This window comes from Triticum urartu, chromosome 2 (assembly GCF_003073215.2).
Source record: "Triticum urartu cultivar G1812 chromosome 2, Tu2.1, whole genome shotgun sequence".
Classification (NCBI taxonomy): domain Eukaryota; kingdom Viridiplantae; phylum Streptophyta; class Magnoliopsida; order Poales; family Poaceae; genus Triticum; species Triticum urartu.
The window spans coordinates 704,642,806-704,655,725 of NC_053023.1; positions in this window are offsets into that span (position 1 = coordinate 704,642,806).

A 12,920-nucleotide genomic window follows, 5' to 3' on the forward strand; every position below is an offset into this window, starting at 1 on the left:
AAGTGACTCAAAGAATAGAGCTATGCTCCTCGGCAACGGCGCCAGAAATTAGTCTTGATGACCCACAAGTATAGGGGATCAACAACTTTCGAGGGTAAAGTATTCAACCCAAATTTATTGATTCGACACAAGGGGAGCCAAAGAATATTATCAAGTATTAGCAGCTTACTTGTCAATTCAACCGCACCTGGAAACATAGTATCTGCAGCAAAGTGTTTAGTAGCAAAGTAATATGATAGTGGTGGTAGCGGCAACAAAAGTAAAGACATCAAAAGTAATATTTTTGGTATTTTGTAGTGATTGTAACAGTAGCAGCGGGAAAGTAAATAAGCGTAAACCAGTATATGGAAAACTCGTAGGCACCGGATCAGTGATGGATAATTGTGCCGGATGCGGTTCATCATGTAACAGTCATAACATAGGGTGACACAGAACTAGCTCCAGTTCATCAATATAATGTAGGCATGTATTCCGTATATAGTCATACGTGCTTATGGAAAAGAACTTGCATGACATCTTTTCTCCTACCCTCCTGTGGCAGCGGGGTCCTATTGGAAACTAAGGGATAGTAAGGCCTCCTTTTAATAGAGAACCGGAACATAGCATTAGCACATAGTGAATACATGAACTCCTCAAACTATGGTCATCACCGGGAGTGGTCCCGATTATTGTCACTTCGGGGTTGCTGGATCATATCTCATAGTAGGTGACTATAGACTTGCAAGATAGGATCAAGAACCCACATATATTCATGAAAACATAATAGGTTCAGATCTGAAATCATGGCACTCGGGCCCTAGTGACAAGCATTAAGCATAGCAAAGTCATAGCAACATCAATCTCATAACATAATGGATACTAGGGATCAAACCCTAACAAAACTAACTCGATTACATGATAAATCTCATCCAACCCTTCACCGTCCAGCAAGCCTACGATGGAATTACTCACGCACAGTGGTGAGCATCATGAATTTGGTGATGGAGGAAGGTTGATGATGACGACGACGACGGATTCCCTTCTCCGGAGCCCCGAACGGACTCCAAATCATCCCTCCCAAGAGAGATTAGGGCTTGGCGGCGGCTCCGTATCGTAAAACGTGATAAATCCTTCTCTCTGATTTTTTTCTCCCCGAACACGAATATATAGAGTTGGAGTTGAGGCCGGTGTAGCACCAGGGGGCCCACGAGGCAGGGGGCGTGCCTAGGGGGGTAGGCGCGCCTCCCACCCTCATGGATAGGGTGTGGGCCACCTGGCCTTGATTCTTTCACCAGTATTTTTTATTAATTCCAAAAATAATCTCCATTGATTTTCAGGTCATTCCGAGAACTTCTATTTCTGCACAAAAATAACACCATGGCAATTATGCTGAAAACAGCATCAGTCCGGGTTAGTTGCATTCAAATCATGCAAGTTAGAGTCCGAAACAAGGGCAAAAGTGTTTGAAAAAGTAGATATGGCGGAGATGTATCATGTGGCTTGAATTAATCTGATGAATCTGCAATGTGCTTATTTTTCATCAACATATTTTGCTGATAGCATGCGAACCCTTACTTAACGTGATGACTAACGACCTTATATGTGTTGCAGGAAAACAATGGGAAGCACTGAGGTTTACAAGATGGTACTAACTATTATACCTTGCCTTTTTCTATTACTTTGCCCCATTTCCAATATAGAGAAGATATTTATGCACATCCTTGTTTTCAGGGTTCACTAATGATTTCCTCTCAAACCACCTCTGTGGTTAGGAGGCGAGGAAAGTTTTCATACAACACCCACGGTTCAATATTGAAGTGTTCCTAAAGAGGTCGAAGGATGGACGGTCAATCATCCACAGGCACTGGCCTAAAGTTGCAAAGACCTTCAACATCAATGAAGGCTCAATATTCGCCTTCCGCTTCAGCAGTTTTCCAGATGAGATGCATCTCTCTATGTACCATCTATGATGCTAATTTCATAAGGTTCTAGATGTTGCATGTGAAACTTGCTGCTGGTGCAGTTGTGTAATGGGGTAGCTGAGTGCTGAAGCTATATCATGTTGTACTCCGATGTATTTCAATTATGAAATCTTACTTCCTTAATATGGAAATGGAATATATTATGTGCTTAATAAGAATGTCAATTAGATTAGTAAATGGATTATTAATAATAGGGGAATTAGCCCGCTAATTGGCCATTTAGTTTGCTAATTGGTTTTCCTATTGCAAATAGTTAATGAGAAAACACCATGGGCGATGACCTCAGGCAACGCACACAGTTTCTAGGAATAAACCGTGTTGTATCAATGAACAATCACACACGACATTCTCTTCAAAACTGTTTGCGTTATGCCACCTTGCGCAAACGTTTTCCTTGTAGTGACTGTGTGGGATGTATATACGAACGGAAACGTTTAGTGGTGACTGACTGTGTGGGATGTACTTACGTCCAGAAATGATTTCGCCTGTATAATTGTATTTTTTAGCACTACTATACGTATTTATGTATTTGAGTGCTCACAGGTCACACACAACCTCATTTTGCCGACTGTGCGTGCCAGGAGGGCATATATCCAATTGTTCCTGGGTCGTGTGGGAAGGACCCCCCTATCGCCCACACTCACTTGGCGACGGTTCCAAATGCCATCGCGGAAAGGGGTTAAAAACTGTTTGTTTAGGACCGACGCGTACCAGTGGTGGCTATGTCATTCAACTTAGTAAGGTGTGCCACTACAGTTTCAGTTTCATAACCATGGAAAGGATCAGATTCAACCAAAGTAATTAACTCTGGGTCGATAGATAATTCATAATCCTTATCATCAACAAAGATAGGTGAAGTAGCAAACTTAGGATCACATTTCATTCTAGCATTCAAAGATTTTTCTTTCAGTTTGCATAATAATTTCTTAAGAAGATACCTATCATTCCAAGCAAGAAAGTCTATAGTTGTATCCTCATCCATAACAAAACCTTACGGTATCTTAGGCAAATCATATCTAGGACAACTAGATCTAATAGGTGTTTCAAGATTTTCAGTTTCAAGCTCTTCATTAGTTCCAATATTTTCATCAGTTTCAGCATTCTCAAAAGCTTTAGTTCTAGCCAGTTGTTCATCAAGAAATTCACCTAGTGGCACAATATCATCAAGCAGGGTACTAGCATCATCATGAGTATCATTCATAGAAGAAGTAGGATCATAATGACTTGCGACATATTAGAATAAATAGCATGTGGTGGTGTTGCAAGTCAACTTATAACAGAAGGTGAATCTAAAGCGGAGCTGGATGGCAGTTCCCTACCTCCCCTCATCTTAGAGGGAAAAATCTTAGTCATAGCATCCTTCAGATTCTTCATAGTGATAATTTTATAATAATCCCAAGTGACTCAAGAGATATAGCTATGCTCCCCGGCAACGGCGCCAGAAAAAGGTCTTGATAACCCACAAGTATAGGGGATCGCAATAGTTTTCAAGGGTAGAGTATTCAACCAAAATTTATTGATTCGACATAAGCGGGGCCAAAGAATATTTGCAAGTATTAGCAGTTGAGTTGTCAATTCAACCAAACCTGGAGATTAATTATCTGCCGCAAAGTGATTAGTAGCAAAGTAGTATGATAGTTTTAATAGTAGTAGCAACAGCAATAGTAACAGTAACAATGATAGCAATGATTTTGTAGCAAGTGTAACAGTAACAATAGCAACAATAACATAGCAGGAACAATATAAGAGAATACATAAGCATTGGATCGGTGAATTCGTTGGATGATATTCATCATATAACAGTCATAAACTAGGGTGATGCGGCAATATCTCCAGTTCATAAATATAATGTAGGCATGTATTCTGTAAATAGTCATACGTGCTTATGGAAAGAACTTGCATGACATCTTTTGTCCTACCCTCCCGTGGCAGCGGGGTCCATATGGAAACTAAGGGATATTAAGGAAACCTTTTAATAGAGAACCGGAACAAAGCATTAACACATCGTGAATACATGAACTCCTCAAACTACGGTCATCACGGGGAAGTGTCCCGACTTCTGTCACTTCAGGTTGCCGGATCATAACATGTAGTAGGTGACTATAACTTGCAAGATCGGATCTAGAACATAGATATAATGGTGATAACATAAACGGTTAGATCTGAAATCATGGCACCAGGGCCTAAAGTAACAAGCATTAATCATGGCAGAGTCATAGCAACATCAATCTCAAAACATAATGGATACTAGGGACCAAGCCCTAGCAAAACTAACTCGATTACATGATGAAACTCATCAAACTCCTCACCGACCAGTGAGCCTATGAAGGAATTACTCACTTCCGGTGGGGAGCATCATGGAATTGGCAATGGAGAAGGGTTGGTGATGACGAAGATCAAAGATCCCCCTCTCCGGAGCCCCAAACGGACTCTAGATCTGGCCTCCCAATGAAGAACAGGAGGTGGCGGCGGCTCCGTCTCGTGGAACGCGATAATTCTTTCACCCTTATTTTTTCTCCAAAAATGTGAATTTATAGCGTCGGAGTTAGGGTCTGCGGGGCTAGCAGGTGGGGACAACCCACCTGGGCGCGCCAGGAGGGGGGCGCGCCCTGGTGGGTTGTACCCACCCAGGTGCCCCCTCTAGTGGTTTTTGGCTCCAGAAATTCTCTTTTATTGTATAAAAAATCCTCGCAAAGCTTCGTTCCAATCCGAGAAATTTTATTTCTGCACAAAAAACAACACCACGGTAGTTCTGCTGAAAATAGCGTCAGTCCGGGTTAGTTTCATTCAAATCATGCAAATTAGAGTCCAAAACAAGAGGAAAAGCGTTAGGAAAAGTAGATATGACACATTCTTTATCTCAGCCCGGCCCTAAGAGAACAATTACATCTTCTTCGCTAGTGCAGCCTCCGGGGCTTCCGGAGCGCCCTTCGCGTCCACCCGCCGCGGCCTTGAAGGCAATCTTGAGGGCCAGGAGTGCATCCTTGGTGTCTCCCACCATAGTAAGGATGTCGCTGCTCCCAGGCATCTTGATGACGGTGTAGCCTGGGTGCGTCGCTGCCATGAACTTGGCAAGGGCTAGATACCCAAGGATGGCATTGTACGGGAGGCCGATGCGGGCGACGTCGAAGTCCATGAGCTCGGTGCGGTAGTTGTAGCGCATGCCGAAGGTGACAGGGAGACGGATCTTCCCCAGAGGAACGGTGGAGCCGTCGACCACCCCTGAGAAGGGTTTGGTGGGGGCGAGCTGGTCGTAAGGCACATGAAGCTGATCGAAGGCTTCCATGGAGAGGACGTTGAGGCTAGCGCCGCTGTTGATGAGGGTCCTGGTGACTCCAACGTTGCTTATGGTGGGGGTTCAGAGCACGGGGACCGTGCCAGCGCCGACCGTAGTCTTGGGGTGATCCCTGGAATCGAAGATGATGCTGAACTCGGGCGCTGCCCGCCCTAGGAGAGCCCTTTGCACTAGTGCAGAACCGGGCAATAGCACCGGTTCGTAAGGGCCTTTAGTGCCGGTTTGGTAACCGGCACTAAATTGTAGGCACTAAAGCCCCCCCCTTAGTACCGGTTCAGCACGAACCGGTGCTAAAGGGCAACCACGTGGCACGAGCCAGCTCCGTGGGCGCGTAGGACATTAGTACCGGTTGGTAACACCAACCGGTACTAAATGTTTGGGTGTGTTTTGGTTTTATTTTTTATTTTTACTTTAATTTTGTGTTTTCAATTTAATTTAGTGATTGTTTTACATTATAATGAGTTGTTAAATCATTAGGTGATTAGTTTGACTGGATGTGTGTGGATCCTAGCTAAGTCATCAAGTATATGTCATATCCATATTATATATACTTGATCACCTACTTAAGTGATCGAGGTAATCTGGATATGGCATATACTTGATCACTTAGCTAGAATCCATCCAGTTGAAACCAATATGCAATTTCTTTCATAAATGATATAATAACTCATCATCATCATCATATTAATTAATATAAAAACTCTTGCATCATATATATCATCACCAACGGTTTTCATAGCAAAGATATCATCGAGTTCAACATGGTAATGATATTATAAGCGTTCATAACACCACAAAAGCAAATCACTCTTTGAGATTAAGTTCAGGACGAAGAACACGGACATGAGAGGACAAGTACTAAGAGCATGAACTAGCTAATTAATCACTCCTGCTGCTCTCTCTCAGGTAAAATAGCATAGAACATGTATAGCTTTGCTGATTCATCATATTGGAGCATGCAGATGAACCTGTCTCCTAATCATGGGTTGCGCTTCTGATTGCTGCCCCCTAGTACTTCTCTTTGATCGTTCACAATTTAGCTCCAGTCTTTTACTATTAAGCATTCCTCGCTATTAGAAATCCTGAATGCACTAAAGTGCATTGTAGGATATCTTGGCCGTAAGCTAACAATATTCATGGTACCTTTAGTCTCGACCCAATCACGCACAACTTCATCGGGAGTCCCTGTTGAAGAACATCGTATAGTAACATACTTAGCAATGAAGTTTAGCTTAAAAAATAATGTATGCAAAAGATGCACTGAGGAGAAATAGTAGAAATCTTACCATCTTTCCAAAATATATGTGACCGTAGTTCAGTACGAACACTATTGGTCGCACGTTTTGATTTCTAACATTTCTAAGTGCAGGAAAGAAATTTGTCTTGACAGCATCAAGATCCTCAAGCCATGAAACATAATGACTTGTCTCCTCGCAGTTTAGTTCAGCCCCGGGACAGTGGACGGTCCTGTCTACCTAGCGCCGGACATGTTTGCTTGATTGGAAGTAAGCTATCAATATAAATTGAGATCTATTAGTTATTCAACTCGTTCAAATAATCTCATATCGAAGACATAAATATGGTTGAGAAACTCACATAATGGTAGAACTGGAGGCGTCTGCACATCGACCCAGATGTCTCTATTACCTTCAATATCATCTTCCGGACGAATATCAAAGGTGATAACCATATCAGGCTCAAATGCATTCAAAATAGGTGTATGTGTCTGCATTGTATAATTTGACGTTGAAGGTATAAACATGCTCAGTCTTCAAGTAAACTCTTTTTACCTCCATAGTTTCGTTAGGACTGAAACGTATCTTATCCAAGACAAAAATTCTTACATGGCAGGGGATACGCTAGTAGAATAGTGAAAAATTAAAATTAAAAGGTGAAGCAAATGAAGCATAAGTCATGCTTAATTACGAAAAAAGACTTGTCATTGTGACTTACTTTATCCACTTCGAAGTTCTCATCCAGCTTGATGCTGAAGCATCTATCATCAACTAGAAAATTTCTACCGCACAGGCCGCGCTGGTCTTCACAGTATTCGCACATAATGAAATCGTGTTCGTCGTCAGACGACATTCCTATGTTCATAGGTGAAACATTAAACACTTATTAGTTCTATTAATTCAACTAATTCTGTTAATTCAACTAGTTTAACTAATTAGTTGAACTAATTCAACTAAGCACTTACGAAGAATATACCTAATTAATTGAACTAATTCAACTAACTAGTTCAACTAATTAATTCAACTAAACTAGTTCTATTAATTTTCTTACTAAAAATAAGGTAGCTAGTTCTATATAATAAAATGTTAATTAGATAATGAAATCTCATATAACTAAATTAAATATATATCTAACATATAATTTATATCTAATATCTAACATATGTTCATATATAGGTGAAACATTAAACACTTACTAGTTCTATTAATTCAACTAAATAAACTAGTTCTATTAATTCAACTAAGCATTTAATAAAAATAAACTAGTTCTATTAATTTCTTACTAAAATAAAGTAGGTAGTTCTATATAGTAATATTTTGATTAGATCATCAAATCTCATATACCTAAATTTTCTTACTAAAAATAAACTTGTTCTATTAATTTTCATACTAAAAATAAACAAGTTATATTAATTCAACTAGTTCAAATCTCATATATATACCTAATTAATATCTAGTTATACCAATTCAACTAGTTCAACTTGTTCTAATTCATGTAAAATATATTTGACATTAATATTTAACATCTTTTCCATACAATTCATCTAACATTAACATTTAACATTATTACCTACGTAATTTATCTAACATTAATCTAAACAACATAAAATAGAAAATAAGTAAAACAATGTTTGTGTGTGTATGTGTGTGTGTGGTGTGTGGTGTGTGTGTGTGTACGAGCAGGGGGCGGCAGCGTACGGGCGGCGGCGGGCGACGACGGGGACGGGCGCGTCGGGGGCGAGAGGCGGCGGCGCGACGGGCGCGGTGCGCAGGGGCGACGGCGGTGACGGCGACGACGGGTGGCGGGGGCGACGGCGGTGACGGGGACGACGGGTGGCGTGGGCGACGGCGGTGACGGCGACGACGGGCGGCGAGGGCGGCGCGCGATGGGCGACGGACGCGGCGAAGAAGTTGGATCGAGAAGAAGTACTCGTGGTCGATGAAACTGATTTTTTTTGTAAGTGCCATATATATAGGACGGGTCTTTATTACCGGTTGGAGCCACCAACCGGTACTAAAGGCCAATTTTCGTCAGGCCAAAGGGCGGTAAACGACCTCTTTAGTACCGGTTCGTGCCACGAACCGGTACTAAAGACCCCCCCCTTTAGTACCGGTTGGAGCCACCAACCGGTACTAATGCTTGTGCGCTGCCACCGGCGGTGCACAAATGTTTAGTCTCACCTCGCCGAGCGAAGGGCAGCCGCACTGGTTTATAAACCCAGCCGCGGCTGCTCCTTCAAGCTTCTCTACATAGCAGGCTTCTGGGCCTAACTAGGGCGCGCTGCCCTGTGAGTCTGCTGGCCCTTCTCGGCCTGCATTTGCACACCCTAGGTCTGGCAGGCCCACTGGGCAGCGCGCCAACAAATTTTTTATATAGTTTTTTCTTTTCTGCATTATTTATTTTCTTCTATTTATTTTTGAGTAATTTTTATATAGTTTTTTTCTTTTTTGCATTCTTTATTTTCTTCTATTTATTTTTGAGTATTTTTTTTGTATAGTTTTTTTTCTTTTCTGCATTATTTCTTTTCTTTTATTTCCAGTTTGTACACGAAGTGCGTCCAGTTTTTGCTGTGACCCTCTCTACTCTTTCGCACATGCTATGTGGGTGAAATGATAATACCATGCCAAGTTTCAGCATTTTCAGAAGTCATTTTGTAGTGATTTTCAATTTCACGGTCATTTAGCTCTCTAAACAATTAGGTAAATGACCGAAAAACAACAAATGATGTCAGAACATATTGGAAATTGATGACGTCACTTTGAATGCTGCATACTGAATACGAAAGAAGTCTGGAGTTCAAATAAGTTTAAAAAACATTGAAGTGCCCGTGTAACAGATGAGTTCTCGTTCGAAACCCTGATACTCCGAAAGAGTTTGTCAAGTTTGTACACGAAGTGCGTCCAGTTTTTGCCGTGACCCTCTCTACTCTTTCGCACATGCTATCTGGGTGAAATGATGATACCATGCCAAGTTTCAACATTTTCAGAAGTCATTTTGTAGTGATTTTCAATTTCACGGTCATTTAGCTCTCTAAACAATTAGGTAAATGACTGAAAAACAACAAATGATGTCAGAACATGTTGGAAATTGATGACGTTGCTTCGAATGCTGCATACTGAACACAAAAGAAGTCCGGAGTTCAAATAAGTTTAAAAAACATTGAAGTGCCCGTGTAACAGATGAGTTCTCATCCAAACCCTGATATTCGGAAAGAGTTTGTCCAGTTTGTACACGAAGTGCGTCCAGTTTTTGCCGTGACCCTCTCTACTCTTTCGCACATGCTATGCGGGTGAAATGATGATACCATGCCAAGTTTCAACATTTTCAGAATTCATTTTGTAGTGATTTTCAATTTCACGATCATTTAGCTCTCTAAACAATTAGGTAAATGACCGAAAAACAACAAATGATGTCAGAACATGTTGGAAATTGATGACGTCGCTTTGATTGCTGCATACTGAACACAAAAGAAGTCCGGAGTTCAAATAAGTTATTAAAAATAAAAAAGAGGTGCAATGCTGGTTAATTTGCTTCAAGCCATTCGGAATAGTGTAGACTGCACTGCACATAGCTCAGTGCAATCTATGCTATTCCGCAAGGCTTGAAGCTAATCAACATGCAGGTGAGCATTGCAACTCTTCGTCATTTTCTGTGCACTCACGGCTTATAAACCGCTCATGCTGCCTCTCTCTTGGCGAGGTGGGACTAAAAATCATCTTACTAAGAAACTCTAGTACCGGTTCAGGGCATGAACCGGTACTAAAGGTCTTCGTGGGGGACCCAGCCTGACCATAGCCTGACACAGCCTCATTAGTACTGGTTCGTGGCATGAACCGGTACTAAAGGTTGCCAACGAACAGGTACTAATGATGCCCACCCGCCTAGCTGTTGGAACCGGCACTAATGGTCACATTAGTGCCGGCTGAAATTCAAATCGGCACTAATGTGCTTCACATTTGACCCTTTTTCTACTAGTGTTGCCGTGGCTGGGTGACCCCCACCTACCGGAAGAGCTGCTTGACGTGGTGGCTTGAGGCTGGTGCCTGCGACCCACCGAGAATGGCCGCAACGGCATTGGGCACCGCTGTTGCGAAGCACGCGATGAACAGATCACACAACTTCTCCCAAGAGGCCACCGAGGACTCCGCCAGGTTGAGCTGCCAGGAGCACAGCACGCCCGTAAGAGCCATGGGAAGCCAGTTCACCATGACTTTATCATCGCCGGCCAGACGGCCTCCGCGTACACCTGGAGGAACTCCGTGGGTCCTGCCGCCCCGTCGTACCGCGGGGGCAGCTCCGGCCTGAACTTCGGTGGCCACTACACTCGCCGCGGGCCGGGAGTAAACGCGCAGAGGCCTGCAGCACTTTGGTAAGCACCGGACAGCGCGGCGGGTAGGGCCGCATCCGCCATGGTAACGATGAGGCATGGGCGGAGCGAGGTTGACGAGGAAGCAGAACTTCGACACGCCCCTACTTGGCACGCCAAATGTCGGATTCAGGGCTCCGTAGTCCCAAGGAAGGTTCGAACTCTGGGGCGTGTGCGAAGAACTCAACCTATCCAACCAACCAACCTGTCGCTCCATGACCTAGGTCGATGAACAAGGAAGAAGATGGACTCGGCAGTTTACCTAGGTTCGGGCCACCTTGCGGTGTAAGGCCCTACTCCTTCTTTGTAGTGGATTGGCCTCACGAGGGATTGAAGATGAACAAGTACAAGGGATGAACAACCTCATGAGGTCTGCTCTATGGAGGGGGTGAGTCGAGAGGTTTCGGCTTGGGATTCCCTCTATGGTGGTGGATAGCTTCTACTTATAGTGGCCTTGGTCCTCTTTCCCCAAAGTGTAGGTGGGAAGGGATCCCACGGTGGCCAATTTGAAAGGGGACAACTAGTACATCTTATCCTGACAAAAGGTGGTCTTCGCCTGCTGGTTGTGATGCTGCGGTGGGCTCGGTGATGACATTTTTCCTACTGTCCTAGTGGTCTTGGCCTTGATGCACTGGAATGGAAACCTTTGCTTGATTCCTCGGGAACCCACACCTGCGTTTGCCTCCTTAGCACCAAAGAGGAAATTGTCTTCTCTGCTGCCACTGGTGCTGATACGTCTCCGTCGTATATTTTTCCAGACACTTTTGCCCTTGTTTTGGACTCTAACTTGTATGATTTGAATGGAACTAACCCGGACTGACGCTGTTTTCAGCAGAATTGCCATGGTGTTGTTTTATGTGTAGAAAACAAATATTCTCGAAATGACCTGAAACTCCATGGAACATCTTAGAAAAAATAATAAAAAATCCTCGCCAAAGATGAAGACCAGGGGGCCCACACCCTGTCCACGAGGGTGGGGGCGCCCCCTACCTCGTGGCCCCCCTGGATGCCCTCCGACACTAACTCCAACTCTATATATCTGCTTTCGAAGAGAAAAAAATCAAAGAGAAGAAATCATCGCGTTTTACAATACGGAGATGCCGCCAAGCCCTAAAACCTCTCGGGAGGGCTTATCTGGAGTCCGTTCGGGGCTCCGGAGAGGGGGATTCATCGTCGTCGTCATCATCAACCATCCTCCATCACCAATTTCATGATGCTCACCACCGTGCGTGAGTAATTCCATCGTAGGCTTGCTGGACGGTCATGGGTTGGATGAGATTTATCATGTAATCGAGTTAGTTTTGTTAGGGTTTGATCCCTAGTATCCACTATGTTCTGAGATTGATGTTGCTATGACTTTTCTATGCTTAATGCTTGTCACTAGGGCCCGAGTGCCATGATTTCAGATCTGAACCTATTATGTTTTCATGAATATATGTGGGTTCTTGATCCTATCTTGCAAGTCTATAGTCACCTACTATGAGATATGATCCAGCAACCCCGAAGTGACAATAATCGGGACCACTCCCGGTGATGACCATAGTTTGAGGAGTTCATGTATTCACTATGTGCTAATGCTATGTTCCGGTTCTCTATTAAAAGGAGGCCTTACTATCCCTTAGTTTCCAATAGGACCCCGCTGCCACAGGAGGGTAGGAGAAAAGATGTCATGCAAGTTCTTTTCCATAAGCACGTATGACTATATACGGAATACATGCCTACATTATATTGATGAACTGGAGCTAGTTCTGTGTCACCCTATGTTATGACTGTTACATGATGAACCGCATCCGGCACAATTATCCATCACTGATCCGGTGCCTACGAGTTTTCCATATACTGGTTTACGCTTATTTACTTTCCCGCTGCTACTGTTACAATCACTACAAAATACCAAAAATATTACTTTTGATGTCTTTACTTTTGTTGCCGCTACCACCACTATCATATTACTTTGCTACTAAACACTTTGCTGCAGATACTATGTTTCCAGGTGCGGTTGAATTGACAAGTAAGCTGCTAATACTTGATAATATTCTTTGGCTCCCCTTGTGTCGAATCA